Genomic DNA, 24,921 nt, shown 5'->3' with positions numbered 1-24,921 from the left:
CCACTATTTTATTCAGTAAAGTTGATTGCGTTCGGGAATTTAACTAAAAAACCCGTTAAAATCGCACGGTAAGTAACAAATAATGAAAAAATAATAATAGCTTCCATAATTATTTTCCATCATGACATTTATTTTAATGAAATGTGAAATTGCATAAAGAAGTCGCTACGAATAAAGTTCAACAGTTTAACGAAAGTTCCACATGTCGGTGGCTAACACTTGGCTGCCACGAACCCGCGACTAGGCAGCTTCGTAATGGATAAGTCGCATTCACCAGTAGGCTACTTTATAGTAACACATCACAGTAACTCTTTTAGTGGCAAAAACTACCCAAGACACTACCCGGCTACTCAAAATCTTTCCCCAATTTGGTCGCAGTTACTTAGCAGCTATGAATATACGACGTATCCGCCGATGGTCACCGCCCACTTTGTAGTGGCTTTGATAGTAGCAGTTACGTATCTCCCACTATAAATGCTAAATAAAAAAAAATTGGTAAAATTGGAAAGAGGGAAGTCGCGGAATGCCGATACTGTGCTGAACCCAATGATACTCCAGAACACACAATGTTTGCTTGTCCAAGATGGGAACAGGAAAGATGTGAGGCACGCATGACGATTGGTGGCAACATCTCCGCAGATACCTTCTTAAAATCGGTAACAGAAAGAAGAGAAAACTTTGAAGCCATCTCAAAACTGGCCCAAAATATACTAGAGGCGAAATACAGCGAAGAGCAGGGGTAATGACAAAAAAAGGAACAGTCCGGCGCTACTTGAGGAGATGCGTCCAGCGGGTCCAGGTAGACCTGGCAGGAGCAAGGGGGTGACATTTAGTGGGTAGTGTCCTCCAGACAGCTTCAGGAGAGATTGAGTCCCACACTCCGTACCTAAAGGTATTTTACACCTCCAAAAAAAAAACTATAAATGCCAGTTGGGTGGTTGATACCACGGTGGTGCAAGAAAAATAAGAAACGAACAAGAGAGGAATCGATATTTTTTCTCTAAGAACTAAAAGCAGTTCTTAATAATCAATTGTGGAACTTTTTAGAAATTAAGTCGACGACCTGTGATACCTACAACCCCGATAACTAGAAAACACAAGAAATACTACGTAAGTGTCTAGCAATTTTAAAAGTTTAAATGGGAATAGTATCTTATAGGAATTTCCTCGGTTGTTTACTAGTTTCGAACTAAAAGTTAGGTCAACTAATATTACTCCAATACCTTAACTGAAATAATATATAAATTCTTTTTCGTAGAGTTCCAACTAAAATTCTAAAGTTTCTAAAGTTCGATTTATAACGTTGGGGTTAGCTGATCGCCGGTCGTCAATTTATTTGCTAAAAACATCAGTAAATTTACGCTTCGATCTTACTAGTTTTTTACTAATAAAATTTAATTTCCTTTTACTCGAAAGATCATCAATAATAGTTGCTTTGTATACAGGGTGCTACAAATTGGAGGTACGAGCATTGGTATCTCGGTAACCGTAATAATAAAGATGTCATCAAAAAAGTTTTAAAAATCTGAAGGATTGCTGAGTTTTTTTGGAAAAAAAAAAGGTTTTTTGAAAATGAATTTTATATTTTCCTGTCGTTACTTTTAAGAAAATCAAAAAACTAATTACACATTCTCATACCCAATTTACTAGAGTTATCACAGAGTAAAATTTAAAAATCTAAAGATATTATCAGATAGCCCTTATAAAGTAACTATGAGAATGTGCAATTAGTTTTTTGATTTTCTTAAAAGGAACGACAGGAAAAAATAAAATTAATTTTCAAAAAAATCCGTTTTTGCCAAAAAACTCAGCAATCCTTGAAATTTTTAACACTTTTTTGATGGCATCTTGGTGAACATCCCAAAGCGCAACTTTGTCCCAATTTAACCAGGTTCGTATCGTATAGATACCAATGCTCGTACCTCGAATTTCTAGCACCCTGTATAGTCAGTAAAATATTTTATGATTTTAATCGTAAATATACTCTGTTTTTTTCTCAGGTAAGATTTTGACAGACGATTACAGAAGAAAAGCAGATGACGTCCCATACCAATCTATTTATTTTACTAAAAAAAGTTTCTAATATTTTTTAAGTTAACTATGGATGGGTTTAAATATAAATCCGTCATGCGTCGTCACTTGTTGTTTTTAACCAGTGTTATTAGTTTATTTCAAAAATGACAGATCATATTTCAATTTTATTGGTTTGACGGAACGATGAACGACAAACGGACACCGATGCGTATGAACTCGCCTTTAGATTTCTGAGAGTTATCAAACTCTTGCCAAATTATAGTTATTTAAATTTGTTTTCTGCTATGCCTTTCAATTGTACCAACTTATTTCTCTGTAAAATAAAATAAACTACTTTAAAAATAAAATGACAGACACATCTATCACTGTCAAGGATCTTGTCGTTGGACAGACTATACATTGAAAAAGTCTTAAGTAATTTTGCAAAATATATAGATATATTATAATATTTTTAATAAAAAACGTTTAATAATCATATATTTTTGAAGCGAAAAGAGGTCCGCAAAAATTTTCGGAAATATAAAAAAATTTTATTTAATAAGCGATATCGGAGTTTCATTATGATTTAATTTTAAAATTTCGCAAAATTAAAAATTAATTAACTAGGTTAAAGAATATTTCCGTTTACTATTAAAGTTGTTACTTATTACTTTCAAAAATTAGAAACTTATCACAGAAACTATAAATTTAGCATAATCTTGGAAATCATGAGACACGTTTTTATTTGTGGATAGACAGGGTGTCCCAATATTCCGTAGACATAGAACTACTATGTATTTTTGGAATCAAAATAAGTTCATTTGAGACAATTTACCTCTATACCAAAGTACTTCGTTTTTCCACTAGAGGGCATCAGTATTCAAAAATATATATTCATTTTTTCGTATATTTTAGGAACCATTATTCCGATTTGAGTGAGATTTTGGGTGTCTATTTTTTGCTAAGTGCTTTAACATTTGGCTTTCACAAAAATCAACCTACCCCCACCCCTATTGTGTATAACAATGTAAATATAAGTAGCATATTACTAAAAACAATTCTTTTGAAATAACATCATAAATAAACAATAATTTCTAGCTTTAATCACTATCAATTTAAAGTTCTATAACAAGATTAGCGAAATTTTAAACCATCTTCTATTTTCACTGAGTAAATTTTCTTCTAATACCAACAATTTTCAACTTAAATCTTTTAAATAGTTTAAGCATATGCTCCCAAACTCTGTACTCTCCATGACGGAATGATGAAATTATCGCTAAATCTCGGGAAATTGCTTTCTAAGAGGCATTATCCCTGATTTATGTTCTGATTTCCTGTTCTTTGGGATTTATAAGAGAGTGTTTATATGCAAGGTGCTCAGGCGGTTAGTAGGTTTAAGGGTGTTAGGGCTAATCTACACTTGATTGGACAATCGATCGGCACGAACTCACTGACTGGTGCTTCATTATCCTGGTTAATGGGCACAAGTAGGTCCTTTTGTTAATTTTTCAAGTGGAAAATTTTATTATTAAAGGGCAATATCATATTTAATAGCTATTTAAATAATTTTAATTAAATTTTGGAATTAGGAATAGAGTGGTTTAGCATCAAATGTGATATAGGAGTAAAATAAAATTTTGTTGCTTTATTTTCAGTACCATCAAACCTTTTCAGTATCGTAAAAGAATAGAGTGAATTCGCCAAAGAACTTAGATAATAGATGTCATACACAGAGTCAAATCCCTCAAATAGCAATGGGCAGGACACTTGGCAACAATAGACAAGAATGGGCTCAACTACAAAGAGAATATCTAAATATGTGAGGGAGGTTACACCATAATTGGAAATGGTTGAATAAGCTGAAAATGATGATGACGATACCCATACAGCCACGGTACGTACCATGTACGTACCTGGTACGTAATGTTGGGACGAACATCAGGTCCCTGGTACGTACTATGTACGTACTAAGGACGTACATTTTCCAACGCTATGTACGTCCCCGGTACGTCCCTGGGATGTGGTAAAGTACGTATTATGTACGTCGCATGTACGTACATTCCAGGTACGTCCATTTTATGTTTTGTTCTGGACCAAAACTTTGTTTTCTGTTCTGGACCAAAACTGGATGTAAAATGATCGAAAGTACGTACAATGTACGTACTATGGACGTACATTTTTCAACGCTTTGTACGTCCCCGGTACGTCCCTGGGATGTGGTAAAGTACGTACTATGTACGTCGCATGTACGTACATTCCAGGTACGTACATTTTATGTTTTGTTCCGGACCAAAACTGGATGTAAAATGATCGAAAGTACGTACAATGTACGTACTATGGATATAAAATGTACGTACTATGGACGTACATTTTTCAACGACGTATACGACCTAGGAATTTAATTAGAAATAATTCGTAAGTAGAGGTAGGTTAGAGTGACTTGAATTAGCGTTAGCCTAGAAAAGATCCACTGATCCCATCCATTCATTATTATTGGGTATATCCTTAGATTAAGAATAAAAAGTATATCTGACCAAAATAATCCAGTCATGATATTAAAATTAAATAACATTTTGTAATGCGTTTTCAAAAATTTTCAAGATACGTACGTAGTACGTACTCGCATGTACGTCCGTAGTAAGTACTCGCATGTACGTCCGTAGTAAGTACTCGCATGTACGTCCGTAGTACGTACTCGCATGTACGTCCGTAGTGAAGTCCTACAATGTACGTAAATAGTACGTACATGGGGCACGTACTATGTACGTACACTTTTGTACGTACATAGTATTTCCCTAATTGGTCCCCCGACGTACCGACGTAAAATGGACATAATATGTACGTCCCTGGGACGAAGTGTGCTGTATGGGTAATGACGAATAACACAAACTTTATAAATTTAATGAGAATTTCAATAAAAATTTTAGGAGGCTAATAAAAACGGAACATAAAACCATAACCAAGGCAAGACACGGAATACAGCCTTTTTTTGAAGCAGTCTGTTTACATATCTACGGAATATATTGAGATTTTTTAAAGATTCTATTATTGTTAGAATGTACTTTTTATAACTTTTCATAAAAAATATTTTTGACAAATCCCTGTAGAAGAAAACTATAATAGATTTGTGAAATTATAACATAACTGTTGTTTAGGTTAGGTTGTTGTGTTTGTTTGACCAGGATAAATTTAGATTGGAATGCCCGTCAAAATTTTCGGTCGCGAAATTGGTTTGGGTCACGACCGTTATACGCGATCTGGAGCTGCTATAGCGGTTGCTAAGAACAACCGCAAACAAAAACAAAAGTAACTTTTATTTGTCCATATCTCTTGTCAAAGTCAGAATCTTCAAAAATTATAAAATCTTTTAAAATATAAACCGCGCTCATTGAAAAAATTCCGAAAAGTGTTTAAAGCGTCCATTTTTAAAGTAATTATTGCTATCTTGTGAGTTTAATTTAAGTTTTATTTACCCAAACCCGTAATAATTGTGAAAAAGTGGCAGTAAAAACTTAAAAAGCTGTGCTGTGAACTGTAAACTGCAAAAATCATCGTGGATCGTGGTATAACGTCGGTTTCCAATGTTTCATAGAAATTCCAAAATTCCGAAATTTTCAAAAGCTTTGGTTCGCGACCGTTGCAAGTATAGCGCCAAATTGTGTTTACATTGTCCTTATGGGTACTTTCCAATCTAAACTTGTTTCATTTATCTATGACCAGGACCAGATTATCTTAAAATTTTGTCTAATTTTGTATTTTTGCATATCTCATGACTCAAAATGAATTCGTATAAATGTTTCAAAATGTACAATTTGCTTCTTTTTAAGGGACTGATTAAAAAAGTTCAAATAAAATTTTCTGTAAAATAAAATGGGAAAAATTTATTCATAATTTTTAAAATTTACATGGGATTTTCTATGTTCAGGTCGACTATGCAACACACGGTATAGAAAAGAAGCACTAACCATTATAAACCCTCCACATTATTTTGGACAGTTGCTAAGTTCACAAAAAAAGAAACAAGTAATGGTAATAGTCACGCATATCCATCTCCTTTAACTTTAAAATTAACAATAAGATGTAGCTAATCTATTCACTCTTCTCAAGAATTGTTTCCATCTTTCCAAACATGACAGCACAACAAGCCGAATATAAATACCATCAATTATCTCTATTTAGTTTCGGAGCGGTATTCTCAGTATATTTAGTGAGAGGTATTACGGTATTTTAGAGCGCTACGTCATAATAAATCCTTGTCAAAACTATCCGGTTCGGAAGCGAGACTCTAAATTGCTCCGAAGTCAAATTTCTTGCCTCCAGAGGAAACAGACTGCATAATTTCAGTTTTGAAAAATAAGACTGCCACGGTTCCGTGTCAAATTGCCAATTAGAATAGTTGTTATTAATGTTTTGACACGTTGTTGCAAGCAAACATAGTTTTATTCCATTGCCTGGAAACTTATATGGTGAAATTTTGATAAAATAATTTAGTACACACTAAAAACACGGTATGTCGCTAGTGGTAGGAAAAACAATTTTTAGAGGTTACTAGTTTATTTGGTTGCCTGTGATATGTATATACAGGGTGTTTCCTAATTAATCTAAAAAATAAAAAATCGTTAGAAAACGAATTAAGGCGGGCTCTTAATAAGTATATTTATTTTTTGTTCTCGACAACCGTTTGATGAACAAGAAACTCAAAAGATCAATTTTATTGAAAAAGGATGGCCAGTCAAGAAAAAAATATATTTTCTTTAAAAATGCAGTGGTGTACCATTTATGTTAAGCAAAAAAATCGATTTTTTTTTATTTTTAACACCCTGTAGATCAGAAAGGAAGTACTTTAGACCCAATGGTTATATAAAAATTGTTTTAAGAACACATGAGGAATCACATCATAATTTTTTAGACTAATTCGAAAACACCCTGTATATTGTCAACTTGACAATGACTGCTGATAAATCAAAAAATACCTTTTCAGTGAAAAAAGCCTGATTTTCGCAGGAAAAATTTTGATTTTTATTGAATTTGGGCATGCGTTTGCAAATACTCGTTTGTTTTTTAATTTTCTACCTATCTAAATTTTAAATATCATAGTCAGAAATAGTTTTATTATTTATTAACTGTAAAAATGGTGTTTTCTTGTTGTGTTGCATCTTGCAAAGAAACTAACAAAACTGCAAAAATGTACGTGTTTCAAAAAGACGATAAGGTATGTATCTTAGATAAAAGAAAAATATATGGTGTTGTTTAATTTTTTTTCGTTCGCCTTAAAATCTATAAATCTCGGTCTATTCATTAGACAGCCAGTCGACTTACGATGATTTACATGAAACTCTGTAAAATAAATAAAAAAATAAATTGTAAAATATATATATTCTTATGTTTTATTAAAGTTACTCTGATATACTAATATATCAGTGTAACTTTAAAAATAAATCCTTTGAATTCAAATATAAACATAAAAAACATTTACAGCAGAAAAAGCGAAGGCGCTGGGTTAAACGTAGTCTCCACTAAAGACACGGAGGGGCGCTTTGACCCAAAATTTTACTATTAAGTTTCATATCTATCTTAATAGTAGATTATTTTCTTTTATCTATGGTTTTATTCTTATATTCTAAATGACGTGACGTATGGAAGTACAGAAACAATATATACAGGGTGTTCCAATACTCTGTGAACTACGGAATCGCATCACATTTTCCGATGCACGTCATCAAACATATCGAAATTGACACTAAAGTCTATAAACCTGACTAAATGAAAATTTGGCAAAAATGTTTAAATTTGTTGTATAATTTAAGATACCGAGCAGCTTTTCATTTTAGTTTATAGAGCAAATGATTGTAACAGATGTTTTATTTAGATTAAAGCTGCAAAAATTATTTTCAAACGATTTTTATTATCGTCATGTTGATGACATTGCGTCGCGATCACCAACGTTGTCGTTTATTATTTGACAATTATCGTAATGTCAGTCATTATTTTGTATAATGTCGTGTTAGTTTAGGATCTTTGGAAATAATTCCGTTTTTTGTCGATTTTTATAATCTTTTTTAAAAAATTGTACTTTTAAGAATAAACAGTTCTTTTAAGAACTAAATTTTCGAGTTTTCTAATGCATTTCTTGAAATGGTGTGGTGAAAATATGCCGAAGTATTTAAACAGTCGAAACAAAGTGCTTGTAGCTTTCCCGATAAACTGTTTTGAACGAGAACGTGACAATAAAGGTCCTTTATTGCTCTTGATTACGGTCAGAGAAGTAAGTTTGATTGGTAAGCATATTATTCTACTTTTAAAGTTATTTCTACTTGTGGTAAAACGCCACTGGGTTGTTTACGATATTCTTCGATGGTGGCAGCACCGGCGCACAATGAACCAAGCCTGTTAGTAATGAACTAAAAAAAGGTATACAAGCCTACTCCTGTTAGTAACGAACTAAAAAAAGGTATACAAAATGTTAAATTTATTGTAGTTTAGTACAATTATCCCGTAGAATTCATTATAGAATTTTAAATATGAAAAAAATTGGTGAGTGTTTGATATCGCTTTTTACCCTTTTAAGATAAATCGAGCCCAACATAGATATTAATCATTTTCTGATTCTGCTAATTTTGTTAACAACACGTTGAGAGAAATTACACCGTTTCAGTACTTAATGGAAAATGCACAACATAACGATAAATATTCATTCATGACAACCAATTATGCGAAATGTGGGTAACAGATATATTCCTATGCATGTTGGTATTATTAAAGGAGGACGTGCAATTGAAATTTACTATGGGGATAACCAGGGCAATACTGATTACTGAAATTAAAATACATTTTATAATGATGAATGTGTTTAATCGTTGACACTTTCGTTGACGTTATATCTAAAATTATATTTAGAAGGTAAATTATAAACTTAAAACTGTCAATATCACGAAAATAGATTTTTTAAGTACCCTGTATAACATTTTTAATTTGTTTAAGCTGTGTTGACCTTAAACCTATGTAAGCATTGGTAATTTTTGAAAATGTTAATATTACCAAATAAATTGTCTTCACTATATTTCAAACACTTTGTATGTGTATACCGGGTGCGTCTCAAAAGTGGCTCATCCCTATAACTTTTTTATTATTAAATTGTACTGAAGCTGTGGTTGGTTCCTTGTGAAACATCGTTGAAATATTAGTATTTTAATAAAACACGCTTTTAGATGTATCAAAAAACTTTTAATAAGAGTAACTTTAACTCTAAGCTAAACTTAACTAAACTTTAAGTTTAAGTTTTAGTAACTAAACTTTAAGCTTTGCCGATGTTAAACATACGTGAGCACATGTAATTTTTCAAAATGTTAATATTACGGAATAAATTGTCTTCACTATATTTCAGAAACTTTGTATGTGCATATGAGTAAAAAAGAGTATCGTAGTTTGATATATTATGTAAAAGAACATAATTTGAAAAAAAGTATATAAGTTATAGTCTAAGAGCTAGCAACGTTTTCGAGAATGTATTTTAAGACGTCTGGCTCTTTGATATATCTTTTATTATGCTCTCTGGAACAGCGTGCAGGCCGTCTGGCTGCCGATACACCTTATGGTTAAGCCGCCATTGAAACAACCGTTATATACAAATATACGGGCTAAAAGTGTTAGGAAGCATAATTTGTGAAAATTCTAAAAATAAAAAAGTAAATATTTTGATATCTTCAGAAGGTCTCACTTGTATTATAATTTATTATTCAAGCTAATAAAAGTTTTTAGATGAGCTCTACTACGGCAGCTATCATGCACGGATTTTGCTAGAGGAGACATAACTGGGGCTATTTCGGTTATGACGAATTTTTTTAAAAAAAATAAAAAAGTATAATTTTAGAAGATATTCGTAAAAAATTTAGACTTTAGTTGATATAACCTAACAAATATACCATTAATATTGCAAATTATATTTTATTCCCTCATAGTATATGACTATTTAATTTTTTGATTATGCAATGGGCACTTTGTATAGTCACTTGTTTCGCCGAACTGCTTGAATCCGTTTTTGCTTCCAATCAAATCGGTTTGAGAAGCTGTAAAGCTATAAAATTTTGTTTTTTGAACGGGAGGGTTGAATATCCGGGAAAGTTGAGTTATTGTGTGTTATTGCACCCAACAACCACGTAATTACGCCCTCCTTTAAGCTTTAACATTTTTTCGGCAATTTTATTAACGTTTGAAATTCTCACATCACAACGCGACTCCCAGTTCGAGTTCTTCTTCATTTAATTTTTACTACCCGAAACAGCGTTACATTACACAAACAATCAGAAGAAAATTTCTGATTTTTGTCGTTCGGTCGGAACTTTTTGAAATCTTTTAAAAACTTTTAGAGCAAAATCAGATAATATGAAATTATCGTTGATTTTTTTAGTCCTCTAAATTAAATAAATCCTTGTCTCTCCGGTAAAACCTTTTAATTTTCATTCAATGATATATTATTATTAATATAATTAATTTTGAATATTTCAAATTTAGAACAAAAAAACTTTTATGAAAAATAACATTTTGAAGAGTGACAAAAAGTAATAAAATTTTTGGCACTTATAAAATTGATCTGTGGACATACTGTAGAGGAATAAACTAAATATACAGGGTGGGTCAATGGAAACTTTCCATCCCAATTTTTCTCGTTTAAAATTAAAATTTGGAAAAACGCCCGGACACGTCGATTTAGTTTTCGAGGGGGAAAAGAAAATATCATAAAATGACATTCATACCTATAGCCTCCAAAGCGGGGGCGGCGCCACCCCGAAATTCTTAAATGGAAAGGGGAGCCGAGTGATACCTCGTGTGAAAGGTCTTTCAATTCCCTTTTTAATGATATAAGATATCATGTACTTAGTTAGTGTTCAGTAGTTTTAGAGACTTATTGATTTAAAGTAGATTTTAATTTATCAGCTAAAAATCGGTTTTAATTTTTTTCTCCCTCTGTATGTATTTTTTTGGCAAACTATGTCTACTAAAAAATCTTTCAATTCGGAATAAGTGAAAAATGCTCAATTTTGGCCAGAAAAATTTTTAGAAATTTTAAAAAATAAAAAAAAACTAAGCTTTTTTACTTAAAAGCTTAATTTTAGTATACATAGTTTGCCAAAAAAAGAGAGAAAAAAAAAATAAAACCGATTTTTTCACCACTTAGCTGATAAATTAAAAAATCTACTTTAAATCAATAAATCTCTAAAACTACTGAACGAAAGTACATGATATCTTATATCATTAAAAAGGGAATTGCAAGACCTTTCACATGAGGTATCACTCGGCCCCCTTTCCATTTAAGAATTTAGGGCTGCCACCGCCCCCGCCTTGGGGGTTATAGGTGTGAAAGTGATTTTGTGATATTTTCTTTTCCCCCTTGAAAACTAAACCGACGTGTCTAAGCGTTTTTCCAAATTTTAATTTTAAACTAGAAAAATTGGGGTGGAAAGTTTCCATTGGCCCACCCTTTATAATTATTTTCTAAAATATAAATCAGCGGTGATGAAAAAACCGTCGAAAAAATATACTAACAAGCTTAGCGGTATAACACATAAACCTTCAATTAGGGATAATTATGTCTCGCCAGAAAACAGTAATTTTTGGTCAAAGAAGACATCAACAAAAAACTCTTTCACATAAATATTAAATTAATTAAGATATTATTAAGATGCTTTGATAATATTTACTTTGACGTTTCTTTTAACTTAATACACACGAAAATATCATTAATTACTTAGTTCAACATTAAACAAGATTAATTTCAATAACTTTAAGAAATAATTATATCTCTTGCTTTCTAATAATTTTTTCTTTTACACAAAATACACTTAGATCCATTACATACAGATACAGATAGAGATACAGGTACAGATACAGATACAGATACAGATACAGATACAGATACAGATACAGATACAGATACAAATACAGATACAGATACAGATACAGATACAGATACAGATACAGATACAGATACAGATACAGATACAGATACAGATACAGATACAGATACAGATACAGATACAGATACAGATACAGATACAGATACAGATACAGATACAGATACAGATACAGATACAGATACAGATACAGATACAGATACAGATACAGATACAGATACAGATACAGATACAGATACAGATACAGATACAGATACAGATACAGATACAGATACAGATACAGATACAGATACAGATACAGATACAGATACAGATACAGATACAGATACAGATACAGATACAGATACAGATACAGATACAGATACAGATACAGATACAGATACAGATACAGATACAGATACAGATACAGATACAGATACAGATACAGATACAGATACAGATACAGATACAGATACAGATACAGATACAGATACAGATACAGATACAGATACAGATACAGATACAGATACAGATACAGATACAGATACAGATAGAGATAGAGATAGAGATAGAGATAGAGATAGAGATAGAGATAGAGATAGAGATAGAGATAGAGATACAGATACAGATACAGATACAGATACAGATACAGATACAGATACAGATACAGATACAGATACAGATACAGATACAGATACAGATACAGATACAGATACAGATACAGATACAGATACAGATACAGATACAGATACAGATACAGATACAGATACAGATACAGATACAGATACAGATACAGATACAGATACAGATACAGATACAGATACAGATACAGATACAGATACAGATACAGATACAGATACAGATACAGATACAGATACAGATACAGATACAGATACAGATAGAGATACAGATACAGATACAGATACAGATACAGATACAGATACAGATACAGATACAGATACAGATACAGATACAGATACAGATACAGATACAGATACAGATACAGATACAGATACAGATACAGATACAGATACAGATACAGATACAGATACAGATACAGATACAGATACAGATACAGATACAGATACGGATACGGATACGGATACGGATACGGATACGGATACGGATACGGATACGGATACGGATACGGATACGGATACGGGTACGGATACGGATACGGATACGGATACGGATACAGATACAGATACAGATACAGATACAGATACAGATACAGATACAGATACAGATACAGATACAGAGATAGTGCCGACGTAAGGTATTTGACAGATGATCGGGTGGTTACACCGTTGCCGGGTGTTTAGAGAAATGCGACGTTGCCAAATCTAAAAATCAGTAGATTTAGGTAATTTACATATACCCCATGTTATAAGTCTACATAGGGTGGGTCGCTATGGACGGGAAAATTTCCCTAAATTTAGGGAAAACATATGGGTTGACCTTGGTCTAAACTGCCCCCATGCCTACTTTAATCCATGCTAAACCAATGGACACTGGACAACAATACCAAATACCATAAGAATATCATAAATTTTGTGTTGGTGAAACATCTAGACCCTTAAATATTGGAATTAAAGAAGATAAAGATTATTTAAAAAATGGCGATTTTTACATATCTAATATTTGTCAGCATTCATGAGACATAGGGCACAGAGTAGATTTTAATAACGCAAAAATTATTATGAAGGAAGCGTTTATTAAAGAGACTTAAAACATTTTCCGTTAAAATATACACTCCTGATGATATTTATTCTGGCATTTTTGCAAAATCCCCTTTAACCATTAAAACCAGTTCTTTTTTCTCTACCAAATACTTCACAAAAAGCGAAACACGATAATTTAATTATTTTGACAGCTAATAAGCCCCCAAACTAAACAAGCAACTTAGTGTTATTCTCTCTGATTGACGCGCCAAAACAAACACAATTTAATTTGTTCCGCAAACAAAGCAGTTTTATTTTCTTTGAAAAAAAAACAACATCCCGCTTCTTTTTAATCTTATTAATAAGCTTAACTGTCGCTGTGCTCCATACAAATTCCCGACCTTTTTGTTTTTTTCCGCCGTCACATTGTCGATAATTGTATCGTTTGCTTATGTTGGAAGGTCCCTTTAATGGATTATTCGGGTCCTTCCATTAAGCAACGGAGAAAAACTTTCGGAGTTTTTCCCGAAAATAGGCGGCTTTTAGAAACAGTATTGAAAAAATCATATACTAACTTATACATAATTTAGTAGTTTGGAAGTGGTATAAGAAATTTTAGCTTAACACGAAAAGTTTTCGGAATTATTATGAGTATAATATATTGAAATTTCTTATAAATAGTTATTTTTTTTTACAAAAAAAAACGGAAAAGATTAATTCCAATATTTTTTTCCATAGCTACGTTTTAAAAAATATTCAGAAATTATTATTTCAAGGGATTTATTAGGAGTAGACAAAATATTGTACTGGGTTGGCGTTGGTTTCTATGTAATTTGACAAACAAATAAAGCTGTCTCTTTAGTTGTCAGTTTTGAGCCAATATCTTTTAACTATCTTTTGTATCGATTGCAGATTGAATTGGAGCCAGAAATTACTCAAAACAAAATAAGTAAATTACCAACAAATATTCAGGCTGAGACGAAAAACGCCATATCCAAACTACTTCCATTTAAATCCCGAATAACTTATGAAAAGGAATACAAAAATTTTCAAAAATGGAAACAATTAGAAAACGTGCGAGAAGAAATAAAGTTTTTAACCTATCCTAGCTGTTAAAGTATCATTTAAATCTACCCTTGCGGTTAAAGTACCTTTTATCTACTATTTTTGATAGATAAAGGCAATTTTAACATTTGCTATGGAAAAAAAATATCTTTATGTACAGATAATATTAAACGGAAATATTAAAAACAGGTATATCACGATTTTAGAAATTATTTTTATAAATTGCTCTAGTGAAGAAATTCGGTTTCGGAATAGGGACGTGATACACCTTTGAAAAGCTATTCTAAGAATCTTTTATTTTTTTTTAAATAACGTATGAATGGATGAATACAAAATAAAAAATATATTATAAGAAATAGCAAAATAAAATACTAAATCACCACAATACACCAAAACACTTTTACAAGCGAAACGTGTGTCAAGTTCAAAAGTAAGTGTTTTGACAATATACCAAAACAACTGATGATTTAGTGTTTTATTTTGCTGTTGTAACGCCAAAGATTTTAACCCCCAACTGTAATATATAAGAATATTTGAGTAACTTTATTATATATGGATTATAAACATATTTTATTAATCTCCCTGTATGTATTCTCCCGGTGTCCCAAATTCGAGTCTCGCCAATTCGGAAATTTGAATAGATAAGAGGTTGGTTAAATAATTGAGCAATTTGTTGCTGATTAAAACGCCATCTTAAAAGTTTAAAAATTCCAAATTCTTTCAAAGATTTTTTAGAAAAAAAAAACGAATATTCGGGATATATTTTTTATTATTTAATTTTTATTATTTAAAATTAATATTATCATCTAGTTTCACTAATAAAAGATCACCCTAAACAAGCTGTTTAACTTCCTAAACGAAAAAGAGTAGCTTAACAAAATTACCAAGCTTCACGTTAACAAATCTGGTTTCCGCAACGAAAGTCTACTATTGACGATCTAAAACTGTTCGTAAACAAGACTGATGACATAATGAGGAAAAATTAAAAACCTGCACCATAGTTGTACTATACCGGGTGCGACACCTCTATCAAAAATGGCTCGCCCTTATAATTTCTTTATTTTTTGTGATATGTCTGACGTTACTTTAACATATCTGTCTAATTAGTCCAACTTAAAATAATACTAATTAATAAAATACTTAAGTGCTCCTGATTTTATCTAGTCTGTTTTTTTTTGGGGATATGTTAAAGACAGTGTTTACAAAACTCGACCAACTATGTCGAGAACATGAGAGAAATTATTGTAGCTGCTTTTCGAGGTAGAATTCCACATATGCCTTTTAAAATGAAAAGATTCTTTTGAAAAGACAATCATTTTATTCTGTTAACAGCATTTTAAGCATTTTGAGCATTCGGTTTCATCTAGCTAATTTTTGACACATAATTATAGGTTTATATCTAGTTTTAATTCTGTAATAATTAAAATATGTTTTAAACGAGTAAAATAATTGTCTGAAGAGTAGGCAACCTTAATAATATTTTGAAGATATATAAATTCCCCATATATATTTCGTATGGCAGCAAAGGGTACTATTCACAATATAAAAAATAATAAAATATACATACAACCACACACACACGTGTTGTCATCAAACATGAAGTCCAAACGAACAATACAATGTAAAAATAAAAAATATATATACGTATAAAAATTACGAAATAAAATAAAATTTGATGAAGTGACTGTGGTGGATTAAAGGTGGATGTCTAGCGCCTTCATCCAGTCAACTGCCACTCCGGAAGCTTTATGTATGTCAGACATTGTTCCTGGAAATTTTCGCAAGGGGCATTCTGTGACAATATGAAATGTTGTTTGTTATTGGTGCCCGCAATCACAGCTTGTGCTTCATATACTGGCATCTTCCGTCACCAGTACGTATACGGTTAAGGGTCGTCCATGTTCTTCTGGGGAGGTTGAAACCCGGGGGCTTGTGTGACGGATCGATAATTAAATTTGCTGAGTCGGGGTTTGACGTATACCATTCATTCTGCCAGGCTGTTTGAGGTAGAAAATCTTCACGGATTAGTCTTTCGCCCAGTTTCCAAGAAGGTCTCCTAGACTTTAGCCTTTGCCTTTGGTTATCTAGGCAATCCTGGTGTAATGGTAAGTCAGGATCTGCAGAACATTTTCCCCATTCTTTTTTTAGTGCTGCTTGGCGACGTATTTCCGGGGGCTCAATATTTGACAGGTAACCATTGTGTCGGTGTGGACTTCACTGTGCCTGAGATAATCCTCATAGCTTCGTTGAGCTGTGTGTCAATAATATTTGTGTGAGCACTATTGGCCCACACAGGACAGCAGTACTCAGCGACTGAGTATACGAGTAAAAGCGCTGTAGTTCCAGATAGTTTGTGAAGTACGTTGTTTCCCCATTCCCCAGTTCCTCATCGGAATAATACCCTGGGTGTTCCGTTTAAAAAAAAAGGAACTTGCTCTTAAATGTGACTAATCGTCCATATTAATTTTGTCTCACCTTGTATAACTTTTCGGGTCAAATTACAATTTGGTTTAACATACAATGGTTACTGTAATTAAATATCAGGCTATACAAACTCAAGTAAAATTTAGGTAGCTGTTATTGAAATTTAAAGTGTTTACTCTTCATTTTCACAAAATGTGAAATATGTCAAAATCCTTAGATTTTAGGTATATATTTCTTTAATAAAACTCACCTTTATTTTCCTAGAATCCGAAAATAAATTGATATGCACGTGTGGCAAAATTTCATTAGCAATAGGAGCTTTTCAATGCGATAAAAAAAGATGGTAAGGCTGCAAAATACACTGCAGTACAACAGAGACGGATAAAGTGTCTTTTCCCTACCATTGTATAGGGGAAGTGATCATAGAAGTGATACGACGAGAGAGCTTTTGGGTGAAGGGGGCGGGTCTATAAGACGCTTGTGTGGGGCTACCGGCTACTAATAGAATAGAATCGAAAAAATAGAAAGACGAAGGACAGTGTTGCCATTCTGTTAAATCAAAATTATGTTGGCTTATCCTAAATCCCGAATCTTCTAATCCCATTATCTTGCCTACTTAATGAAATATTAAATAAAGTACAAAACAATTTTAAGAATGTTTTCTCTAGGCACATAACAACTTCTTTCTAAAACAAAAAGTAACATGCAGAGCTTTGAAATCATTTCTAAAATAGCAAGTGCAATTCTATGAAATGGCAATACTGTACGATCTTCCTTCCAGTCGCTCCGACACCGAGCTGTCGGTCTGCGGCGGCGACAAAGGAATTATGCCGAAAAAACTTTATAAAGGTGTAGCCGAACAGGGTTGCCGGGTTTATTAGATTATAATTCCATACGAGAACAAAATTCTCGGTAGATCTTCAACAAAAATCAAAAGTACACAAACAAAATAAAATATAATATTTATGTCCAAAATTAGTATTTGTATGTGTCGTAATACTAGATCACTCAAATAAAATACAAATATAGTAAATATAACAAGAATTAGAAATAGGTATATTATATTCAGTGCGAGATTCTGAATCATACGTTCTACTCGCCTGGGGTAGTTTTGTTTAAGGTTCGACATTTAGTGGTTTAGAGGTTTGGCAATTTCAAGGCCACGCTTCTGATTAGAAAATTTTGAGGTTTGGATATGAGAATGGGATGGGACAGTGATTTCCCCAGTATGGTCTTGGGAGATAAGCTAAGGCTCGCGTGGGCAGGGGCACGTCCTGCGTGACATTAGGGAAGTGGCAGGTAAACGGTGGTTAAATATAGCACAAAACAGGGAGACATGGAAAAGGATAGGAGAGACCTATATCCAGGAGTGGATGAATCCGGGTTGAGGAAGAGGTATATTATTTAATATTAAAACAATATATTAAATTAAACAATATTAATATATTAATAAAAACTATAACAAGTAGGGATAGCAGTCACTTTTTACCTTTGTACAAATTTTGATCAGTGATATCTAAAATTAATTTCATTTCAATGGGAAAGCTGTAGCAACTCTCAACTTTTTTTTCATATTAATATATTTTTTTGACAGGAAAAGCATTAAAAAAATATTTATCCGTATTCAGTTTGTTTCTTAACTTAGATTTTGTTTTTTGTTTATATTTTTTTGGGAAAAATAAGGGTTTAACTTTAGCAGATGAATGAAACAAAATCTTTTCAAAAGATATTAATTTCTTCGGGCATATCGCCAATACCGCGCCTAATAAAGAGTAATAAGGATTTGTAGGAATATCTTTGTCACTCTGCAACTAGACAAAACCATGACCTATGATTACTAAATAAAATTTAACAAACAATAATTAAGTCAGATTAGACTAAAAACGCAGTTGAACATATCGTTAGATTTTTGTTTAAATCGGTAGATCGGTAGCTTACAGACGAAACCAGTAGACCTGGCAACTCTGTGATGGACTGAAGTGATGGCGTTTTGCGGAGGCGCGGGAAGTGAAATAAAATAATGGGGATAAAGGGCAGGTGGATGGGTATCATGGGTGGATGGGAGGCGGCGGAATTTCCAAAATTTGTTATCTTATTGGAGTTTGTCTAACTCGACAGTCGTAGTGGAAGTGGAAACGGGGAAGTTGTTGCCCATCTCTGTTTAAGCTTAGACTTTCTATAGGCGTTTCATTCCAATGCATGTAATTCCTATGCCTAGATATCGTATTACCGGACCTGTATAGGATGTTCCATCAGAAAAAACACAACTTCGTTGTGTAACTATTTTTGGGGACACCCTATATAATTCTATATATTTTTATAAAACGTTTCCAGTTAACCTACATATGCTGCCAAAATTTCATTTGGATATAAACTACCGTTCTCCTTAGAGCTTCCGCGGCGTATAAGAGACGCCACCCTGTATTTTTTATTTATTACAAATGTGTCAAAAATGTCAGAAAATATAAAAGTTTAATCCAATTCAAATTTACTTTAATAAAAGTAAAACTAAAGTAAAGATTTCAGTTAACGTCTCCTTTTTGCTGCCAGGGCTAAGTGGCCTACCGGCTTAGGATGTGTCTAAATTAACTCTTACTCACGATATATCCGATCTCATCCGGCCTCGAACCGGCGTGAATGAGCAGTGTGTATCAATAGATTTTACACTTTTCCCTCGGACAACAGCACGATACAGAGTTTCGAACCGGTCACCCGTCCATCCACCAGTATCGCCTTACGTCGCTTAACTTCGGTGTTCTAATGAGAACCGGTGTTTCAACGTAGCTAAATACATCAAAATTTATATAGTCTCTTGCTCTCAATACCTGATTATATTTATTATTCTTCTTGTTTGCTCGTGCGATATAAAAAGACCCCAAAAATTAAATTTATGAGGAATATTTAAAAATAAAAATCCGTCAACTGTTCGTTTATTAATACTGCCCTTCGAGCTCCGGCTTTCCGTTTGACCTTAATTCTTGAATGAGAAAAGCAGCAGAAATCTGGAAGCGAAACGTTTAATTTGAAAAATACCTTCGCCGCGACGCGACGTTGTTATTATTAACGGAATATTAATTAAAAGTATTCTAAATCTGTTTTGAAATTTGGGTCACGTTTACATTAAGTGTGACGAAGGACTAGAGGACTTAATGGGTTTTAAGCCTAATCTACATTTAGTACCTCGGGGCTTACGGCACTACAAATAGTCGGTTAGAGCGTATATAAGATATATTTACCAGGAAATAGGAATTTTGCATTAGCAAGGTAAATTATAGATGAAATCCTTATTTAAATGAGCTTTACTTAGTAAAATTTTATAAAGTTACTAGCGTGTACCAGCGACTTCGTTCGCGTCATATTAATCATTTGTAATGGTGATGATAAATAAAGCAAAGCAAGAATTTCCATTAACATACAAACTGGATAAAATTTCTAACATTTATGTCAGCATGAGATAAAACAATATGGCGATATTATTATATAACTGGTAATATCTGAGGGGTAGTTTCATCTCGTTGGAATTTGACTTTCGAAAAATCCGTTCGCCAAAAATAAACTTTTTACGTCAAGCAGTTTAAGCAGAATCGTGGTTCAGAAATTACCCAACTTTTTGGAACACCCTGTATGATTTTTTAAAAAATTTCCAAATATGTAAAAAAAACAAATAAATTATGCTTGTTCAAGCGTTTTCCCGAAAGACTAATCGTTTTTTAAATAACAAATATTGTAATATTTGAGGGGCGTTTTCACCCTCTTGGAATTTGACATTTGAGAAACCCCTCCTTATCGAACCTCTACAACCCACAGTTAATCCGTTTGCCAAAAATCAGCTTTAAACGTCAAGCAGTTTAAGCAGAATCGTGATTACTCAGTGGTCATATTTTATGAAACACCCCGTATAAATTTATAAAAAATCTTAAAATATGTAAAACAACAAAATAAAATATACGTGTTTAAGAGTTTTTTTCGAAAAACTCACCGGTTTTTAAATAAAAAATATTTTAATATTTGAGGGATACTTTCACCCCCTTAGAATTTGAGTTTCGAAAAATCCCTTCTTATCGAACCTCTACACCCTAAAGTCAATCTGTTTTCCAAAAATCAGCTTTTTACGTCAAGCTCTTTAAGCAGGATCGTGATTAATCAATGACCAGATTTTTCGAAACACCCTGTATACATTTTTTAAAAATCTTAAAATATGTAAAAAAAACAAAATAAAATATACGTGCTTAAGCGTTTTTTTGGAAACTTGACCATTTTTAAAAAAAAAATATTGTAATATTTCGTTTTTAGCAAAACGATAATATTACTAGCCCATTTGTATGCAAAAAGAAAACTATTTAAATCTTTATAAAAGAGTATACCATTAATTAAATATGACACCATTATTTCCGCCCATATACTAATTAATTACATACTTAATTGTGTTCGTTAATAAATTATTATAAATAAATCTGGATTTGAGTCAGAAATCAATATAATAATAAGTTATCAAATTAAAGTCTCTGTTGTTATAAATAAGCATTTATTAAAAAATGAAATATCATTTTTAAGGTGTTACTTTTTATCACACTGTCTAATGGCCATACAAAATTCAGTTTTTTAGTATTTGGAGCAATTATTATTAATCAACGCAAACAGTCAGTTAATGTAGTTTGAATACTGGAATCATATTAATTGATCCTCTTTAACAAATATTTAAACAGTTTTTTTTTATTTTTTAATGAAATAAACGAATTATATCGACAATATTAGTATCTGTACTCTTTAAAAATTCGGTACATCTTTAAAAATAATCTAAAATGTCAATAGTCCATGGGTATATTGATAAATAAGTTCTAAATTACAAGAAAATGCATTTTCTACGGAAACTTAAAGAGATAGGTAAAAAATGGTATAATATAATTTGATAGACAATTAAATTGTGCATCTGATTCTCGTAAAATATACAGGGTGTTCCATTTAAATTAAACAAGTTATTGTCGTTTGAAGCTAATAATTATTTAAAATAATTTAGACACTCTGTATAAGGTAGTATTATTTTTATTCTTGCAACACAATAACTGATCAGTAAATAAACTTCAGTAAATATTTAGTATTAAAAACTTTGATACCCTTGGAGAAATGAAGCCTTAAAATTTTTACTGCAATTTCACAAAATTGAAAATATTTCAAAAACGGTAAGGTTTAAGTATAATAAATCTTAATCAAATTTACCTTTATTTTAATCGTAGAAACTAAAAATGTAATAATATACAGGGTGTTCCATTTAAAAAAATACAACTTTGATATTTTTTACTTATTTGGGACACTCTGTATCTTGTAAAATTATTTTTAAATTGTACCTCTAATAGTCCTTCATCGAACCCAAAACTTACAATTTGTAAAAATCTCATCGTTTAGCTACAATACTCCGTGTCGTATGTGGTGAACAACCCTGTATATTAGTATAGACTAGCTGATCCGGCAAACGTTGTTTTACCTAATATCGCTACTAAAAAGTAGGCGTTGATTGTAGAAGGGTGAAAATTTAGGGTTGTGTGTATTTTTTAATGCCACATCTTAAAAATATAAAAATATAAAAAATTGTCCGAAAAATAAAAAAAGAATGGGGTGGACCACCCTTATCATTTAGGGGTATAAAAAATAGATAACAACCTATTCTCATATCTACTGAATATACCTATAAAATGTCATCAAAATTGGTTAAGCCGTTTCGGAGGAGTATGTAAACTAAAACTGTGACGCAAATTGTTGGAATTACTAATAGTGCTATTAAAAAATAGGGGTTGATGGTAAAAGGGTGAAAATTTAGGGTTGTATGTATTTTTTAATGCTACAACAGAAAAAATAAAAATAACAAATTTTGCCCAAAAATAAATGATTGGGGTGGACCACGCTTATAACTTAGGAGTATAAAAACCTAATGAATATACATATAAAATTTATTTTTGTATTACGTGTTTTTTTTAACTGAATTGTATTGTGATACTAGATTGTCACCTAGATTTTACCAAATAATGAAGATCTACAGTCACTAAATCATAAAAATAAAAACATCAAGGAAAATCTTTGTTTGAGGGGTAGGCAACTTGAACAGTATTTTGAAAAGACATAAATTCCCCATTCAAAATTATATAAAATCTTTGTTTGAGGAGTAGGCAATCTGAACAGTATTTTGAAGAGACATAAATTCCCCATTGAATATCGGAATAATATACTGGGTGTTCCATTCAAAATAAAAGAGTAACTTGCTTTTAAATGTGACCAATGTTCAATATTAATTTTGTCACACCCTGTATAACTTTTTGTGTCAAGGTTTAATTTCATTCAAAATACGATGATTATTTTAACTACATGTTAGGCTATACCGGGTAAATTACAGTTTAGGTAGCTTTTATTGAAATTTAAAATTTGTTCTTCATTTTTAGAAAATGTTAAATATGTCAAAAACCTTTCATTTTAGCCATATACTTTTCTAATGAGACTCGCCTTTATTTTTCTTCTAGAATCCGAAAATCAATTAATATATAGAGTGTTCCATTACAAAAAACACAACTTTGATGTGTAACTTTTTTGGGGACACCCTACAGAACTCACTATAATTAAAAAAATGCTCTAAAGTAACTGACATATGCTCACAAAATTTCATTTCAATACGAACTCTCGTTCTCCTTTGAGCCTCCGCGTATACGAGGCACCACCCTGTATTTAATAATATCCTAAAATTATGCAAAGTGATCAGAAAAGAAGCCAAAAATTTAAAAAAATCATCCCGATCCACTCACACTTTTTTTTTAGTCATCCTGTAGAAGTTAAAATATTTTCCTGAAATACATCCTTATACATACTTTAGGTTTGCACTTATACTTATAGCTTTGCACTTATACCTAATTACACACATACTTTGGGTTTGCACAAAAGTTCTTTATTATAGCAGCTGCAGATGTGCGACGCGCTGTTGCTCCCTATAAAGTATTAGAAATTACTTGAAACCGCAAAAACCATTTTTTATTGGCACCCTGTTAAAGGTATATTCCCCTATTCATAAATATACGAGAAAGCCTATACATATACAGGGTTGTTCACCACATACGACACGGAGTATTGTAGCTAAACGATTAGATTTTTACAAATTGTAAGTTTTGGGTTCGTGGAAGGTCTATTAGGGCTACAATTTAAAAATATTTTATGAAATGGCAGTAAAAATTTTAAGGCTTTATTTCTCTCAGGGTATCAAAGTTTTTAATACTAAATATTTACTGAAAATTATTTATTAATCAGATATTGTGTTGCAATAATAAAAATTTTACTACCTTATACAGAGTGTCCAAAAATTTATATTAAATAATTACTAGCTTTAAACGGCAATAACTTGTTTAATTTAAATGGAACACCCTATATATTTTACATGAGTCAGATGCACAATGTAATTTTCTATCAAATTGTATTATACCATTTTTTACCCATCTCTTCAAGTTTTCGTAGAAAATGCATTTTATTATAATTTAGACCTCATTTATCACTATACCCATGGAATATTGACATTTCAGATGTTTTTATAGCACCATAATATGTACAAAATGTACAGGTGGTAAATATTGCAAGCCCATTGGCATACAAAAAAAACTATTTAAATCTTTGTAAAAGAGTATACCAATTAAATATACCACCATTATTTCCTACCAAAAACACCAAAAATTAGTTAATTACATACTTTTAAATTGTTTTAATTAATAAATTATTCTAAATAAATGTGGATTTGGCTCAGAAATCAATATAATAATAAGTTATAAAAATGAATGTCTCTGTTTTTATAAATAAGCATTCGTTAATAAATGAAATAAAATTTATAAGGTCACACCTTT

The sequence above is a fragment of the Sitophilus oryzae genome, unplaced genomic scaffold, assembly GCF_002938485.1.
Source record: "Sitophilus oryzae breed Bouriz unplaced genomic scaffold, Soryzae_2.0 scaffold_980_pilon_pilon, whole genome shotgun sequence".
In the NCBI taxonomy this organism is placed as follows: Eukaryota; Metazoa; Arthropoda; class Insecta; order Coleoptera; family Curculionidae; genus Sitophilus; species Sitophilus oryzae.
The sequence above is the reverse complement of the archived record's forward strand: the minus strand, read 5'-3'. Positions refer to the sequence as shown.